This window comes from Thalassophryne amazonica, unplaced genomic scaffold (genome assembly GCF_902500255.1).
Source record: "Thalassophryne amazonica unplaced genomic scaffold, fThaAma1.1, whole genome shotgun sequence".
Classification (NCBI taxonomy): domain Eukaryota; kingdom Metazoa; phylum Chordata; class Actinopteri; order Batrachoidiformes; family Batrachoididae; genus Thalassophryne; species Thalassophryne amazonica.
This window is the reverse complement of record NW_022986278.1, coordinates 155,014-161,013: the sequence shown is the minus strand read 5'-3', so window position 1 is coordinate 161,013 and position 6,000 is coordinate 155,014.

Below are 6,000 nucleotides of genomic sequence, written 5' to 3'. Positions count from 1 at the left end.
GGTCTCCACAGCACATCAAACACAGATTTACATGCTGACGTGGCTCAAATTTCACACGGGATGTGCTTCTTGATGCAACTCCACTTTACATGGACAATGGGCAGGGACGGTCATAACCAGGAACCAGTGTTGCCACAGCATTTATGAAATATGAGTTGATGAATAAAACCAACTTTATTATGATCATAGCCACTAGGTTTGCCTATTATGAAAATACTATGAAATGTTCCAGTTACATAAATTACTGTTTCGCTAATAGGGTTCTAAAATCATGGGTTGTGCTTAGTTACAGGGTGACACACGTCACATGTCAACAGACATCGATCTTATTTAACTTTTACTTTGGAGACCAAACATTCAACATGGTCAGAACTATTCCATTTCTTAATCCCTTTAGTTCAACCAATAATTTGCATCAGTTTTTCCACTAAATTGGAGGAACTTTAACTTTTGACCCCTGTACAAACTGAAATTAACCTTTGTCACCAATTTGCTGTTTTTACTCCATAACTCCAAAACATTCAGTCACAGAGTCAGTCAGTTGCCGGGCTCCCAGGCCTGTCAGTATGAAGATCTGGGCATCAGAGCACATATTTAACCAGCCATGGGAGACGGTGACCAAGGCAGCAATGCAGAAATACCCCAACCCAATGAACCCTAATGTTTTTGGGGTGGATGTGCTGGACAGTTGGGTGGACATGAAAGGACGGTTACACAGCACCAGGCTGCTCAGCACAGAGTGGGGTCTTCCCACCATGGCCAAGGCTATTATTGGTGTAACAAGAACATGTACATATGTCTGTGAACATTCAGTAGTGGATCCCAAAGAGAAGACCTTTGAGCTGAAGTCTACAAATATCTCTTTCACTAATATGGTACAGTAGTGTTCAGAATAATAGTAGTGCTATGTGACTAAAAAGATTAATCCAGGTTTTGAGTATATTTCTTATTGTTACATGGGAAACAAGGTACCAGTAGATTCAATAGATTCTCACAAATCCAACAAGACCAAGCATTCATGATATGCACACTCTTAAGGCTATGAAATTGGGCTATTAGTAAAAAAAAAAAGTAGAAAAGGGGGTGTTCACAATAATAGTAGTGTGGCATTCAGTCAGTGAGTTTGTCAATTTTGTGGAACAAACAGGTGTGAATCAGGTGTCCCTTATTTAAGGATGAAGCCAGCACCTGTTGAACATGCTTTTCTCTCTGAAAGCCTGAGGAAAATGGGACGTTCAAGACATTGTTCAGAAGAACAGCCTAGTTTGATTAAAAAGTTGACCTGGAGAGGGAAAAACTTATACGCAGGTGCAAAAAATTATAGGCTGTTCATCTACAATGATCTCCAATGCTTTAAAATGGACAAAAAAAAAAAAAACAGAGACGTGTGGAAGAAAACATAATAATAATAATAATAATTTATAATTTATTAATTTATATAGCGCCAAATCACGAGTAATCGCCTCAAAGCGCTTCACGAACATCATTTAAAAGCAGAATAAAATGAAATAAGATTAAAACACAATAAAAAAAAATTAACCATAAAAAGGTAAAAGAAGTAAAATAAATGAAAAGAATAAAAAAAAAGACACACAATCATATAAAATACTAATGATAAAACAGGGAGAACAAATGTGTCTTCAGACTGGCTTTAAAAGTCTCCACAGAGTCCAACTGTCGTATCAGCGCAGGCAGATCATTCCACAGAGCTGGGGCGCGGTGATAAAAAGCTCTGTAACCTGCTGACTTTTTCTTCACCCTCGGGACACACAATAGTCCTGCACCCTGTGAACGCAGAGCCCTTGCCGGCACATAGGACTCAACCAGGCCGGCCAGATAGGGGGTGCCAGTCCGTGAACAATTTTATAGGCCAATAGTAACACCTTAAAATCCGATCTCAAAGAGACTGGAAGCCAGTGAAGGGATGCCAGAACCGGCGTAATATGGTTAAACCTTCTGCTTCGTGTCAGAAGTCTTGCAGCAGCATTTTGAACCAGTTGAAGACCCCTGATGCTGGACTGTGGTAAACCAGAAAATAAAGCATTACAATAGTCCAATCTAGAAGAAACAAAAGCATGAATCAGAGTCTCAGCATCAGCCATAGACAGGATGGGACGAATCTTTGCTATATTTCTTAGATGAAAATGGATAGAAGAATAACCAGAATGGCAAAGGCTCACCCACTGATCAGCTCCAGGATGATCAAAGACAGTCTGGAGTTACCTGTAAGTGCTGTGACAGAAGACGCCTGTGTGAAGGTAATTTATTTGCAAGAATCCCCCGCAAAGTCCCTCTGTTAAATAAAAGACATGTGCAGAAGAGGTTACAATTTGCTAAAGAACACATCAACTGGCCTAAAGAGAAATGGAGGAATATTTTGTGGACTCTGAATTCAAGCCACAGTTCACAGTGAAGACAGTGAAGCATGGTAGTGCAAGCATCATGATATAGGCATGTTTCTCCTACTATGGTGTTGGGCCTATATAGTGCATCTACTTTTTTTTTACTAATAGCTCAATTTCATAGCCTTAAGAGTGTGCATATCATGAATGCTTGGTCTTGTTGGATTCGTGAGAATCTATTGAATCTACTGGTACCTTGTTTCCCATGTAACAATAAGAAATATACTCAAAACCTGGATTAATCTTTTTAGTCACATAGCACTACTCTGAACACTACTGTATCTGTGGATGATACCGATGATGATTCCGAGCCCCCATGAGGCTTTGTGTGAATTATGGGTGAGACATCTGGTAAGAATCAGAACTGCCGTTTGTTTATATGTTAACTGTTCGCATGAAGGGGACCTTCGCACATAGTGCGAATTTGGTCAAATTGTGCATGAAGCAAGAATCGTATGCAATGTGTGTAACATCGTAGCTGCCTCCAACACCTCGCACACCTGTTGCTACAACTATTTGTGCACACTCTCTGAAAGACAGAGTGTGCGCTGTGAGAGCCCATCGAACCCTCTCGCGGCAGGTGTCGGCCAAATTCCAGGTGACACACACAAACATCTAACAGCGCTCATTTGGCACTTAAAAAAATGTGTGGCCATGAAAACAGTCAGCAGACGATCACTGTTGAGCTGGATGTGAAATTTGTCTAAGTGCCCCACAAGTGTGGAGTTGCAAAAAGCCACACACGTGGTGCATGTGTCTCACACATGTGCGCGTGTCGTAAAATGTGCACGTGCATAAAATGCTTATATATATATATATACAGATCTGATCACATGATCTGATCGCACACAGCACGAGGAGGGGCCTGTCAGCTGATCACAGCACACTGACAGCTGGATGACAGCTCAGTGCACACATTACAAACACAGAAACCACCAACCAGGACAGTTATAGAAATAATGACGACAATACCTACATACGTAATAACATAACAAATAACGAAAATGAATGATCACATAACACATAGTGACACGTTGCTGAACGGTCGGGGGGGTGTGTGTGTGTGTGTCCGCTAACTTTTTAAAAAATTTAAGCAGTGTTATTTAACTGCAGGGTTCTGGATTGCCTCCCCCTTTTATGTATTATTTATATCAACCCAGTGATATTCACTAATTATAAATTGGATTTTTATTTTATTGTTCTCCACATCAGCGGCAAGACTGGTGCAGCTGCTCACACTGTGTTCCTGCTCACATGACACCATCGCGTGCATTTATTAATTTTAGGAGTGGGTTAACTTTGGGGTTTTTATGAAATGTGGTGTGATGCTGGCAGAGAGGGTGGCTGTCTTGGAGAACTGTGTTTGTAAGTTGGAACAGCTTATTAACCTTGTGGAAATTAATGTTACGGGCATGAATGATGTTCAGCCAGCTGTCATGCCTACTGGCATCAGCTGGCTGAACTGGTGCAGACGAGAACTGGCGTTTCAACTCCTTGAACGCGGCTTCGCACCGATCCGACCAGGTGAAGGGGACTTTTGGAGAGGTCAGGGCTGTCAGGGGGCTAACTACCTGACTGTAGCCCTTATTGAACCTCCTGTAGAAATTTGCGAAGCCGAGGAACCGTTGCAGCTTCCTACGGCTTGTTGGTTTGGGCCAATCTCTCACCGCCGCAACCTTGGCCAGATCAGGGGCGACGGAGTTGGAGGAGATAATGAACCCCAGGAAGGACAAAGAGGTGCGGTGAAACTCACACTTCTCACCCTTCACAAACAGCCAGTTCTCCAACAACCGCTGCAGGACCTGACGTACATGCTGGACATGAGTCTCAGGGTCCGGGGAAAAGATGAGTATGTCATCCAGATATACGAAGACGAATCGGTGCAGGAAGTCCCACAAGACATCATTAACCAAAGCTTGGAACGCCGCAGGGGCGTTAGTGAGGCCGAATGGCATGACCAGGTACTCAAAATGACCTAATGGGGTGTTGAATGCCGTCTTCCATTCCTCTCCCTTCCGGATCCGAACCCGGTGGTACGCATTCCTGAGGTCCAGTTTGGTAAAAATTTGGGCTCCATGCAGGGGCGTGTACACTGAATCTAACAGGGGCAGAGGGTATCGGTTGCGAACCGTTATGTCGTTCAGCCCCCTGTAATCAATGCATGGATGGAGTCCGCCATCTTTCTTGCCCACAAAAAAGAAACCTGCACCCATCGGGGAGGTGGAATTCCGGATCAACCCGGCAGCTAATGAGTCCCGGATGTAGGTCTCCATTGATTTGCGCTCGGGACGTGAGAGATTGTACAGCCTGCTGGACGGGAACTCAACGCCCGGGACCAAATCAATGGCACAATCGTACGGACGGTGCGGGGGAAGGGTGAGCGCCAGATCCTTGCTGAAGTCATCAGCAAGATCGTGGTACTCAACTGGCACTGCCGTCAGATTGGGAGGGACTTTAACCTCCTCATTAGCGTTTACACCGGGAGGAACCGAGGATCCTAAACAATTCCGGTGGCAGGTTTCGCTCCACTGAGCCACAACCCGAGACGGCCAATCAATCCGGGGATTGTGTTTAATCATCCATGGGAAGCCCAAAATCACGCGAGAGGTAGAAGGAGTTACAAAAAACTCAATCTCCTCCCGGTGATTCCCAGACACTACCAGGGTTACAGGTAGTGTCATGTGTGTGATAAAAGGGAGAAGAGTGCCATCTAGTGCTCGCACCTTCACTGGCGAAGAAAGCGCCACCAGAGGGAGCCCTACCTCCCTTGCCCATCTGCTATCCAGCAGATTACCTTCTGACCCCGTGTCCACCAGTGCTGGGGCTTGAAGGATTAAATCCCCGCTCAGGATTGTAACTGGGAGTCGTGTTAAAAGATGTGTATGACCCACGTGAATGTTTTGACCCCCCCTCAGCCCAGTCTCTAAGGGCGGGCGTTTGTGTTTTGACCGTTTGGGGCAGACTCTCTGCTGATGCTCACTCGAGCCGCAGACAAAGCACTCCCCGCGGATCAGCCTCCTCTGTCTGAATGTGGCCCTGCTCGTGTCCCTAGCATCGTCAGCAGGGGGAGCTGTAGCCACACGGAGCGCTGTGGCTGTGGAGCGTGGGGAAGACGGCTCTCTTTCGGACCCGGGAGGAAGAGGGACGGCTTGTGCCTGACCACGCCCTTCGCCTTGCTCCCGTCGGCGTTCTTCTAACCGATTGTCCAATCGTATAACCAAATCGATAAGCTCAGCCAAATCCCGCGGTTCCTCCTTAGCCACCAGGTGCTCCTTCAGGACCGACGACAGTCCGTTTATGAAGGCGTATTCCAGCCGGATCTCGCAGCCGTGATGCGGAAGTCGACCGCATATTCGGCTGCGCTCCGGCGCCCCTGTCTCATTGACAGCAGCACGGTAGACGCGGTTTCGCCTCTGTTTGGGTGATCAAAAACAGTTCTGAGCTCCCTCACAAACCCAGTATAAGAGGCAAGGAGCCGTGAACCTTGTTCCCAAAGCGCTGTAGCCTAAGCGCGTGCCTTACCTCAAAGCAAATTAATCACGTAAGCCACCTTACTGGCGTCAGACGCGTACATCACGGGACGCTGTGCAAAGACGAG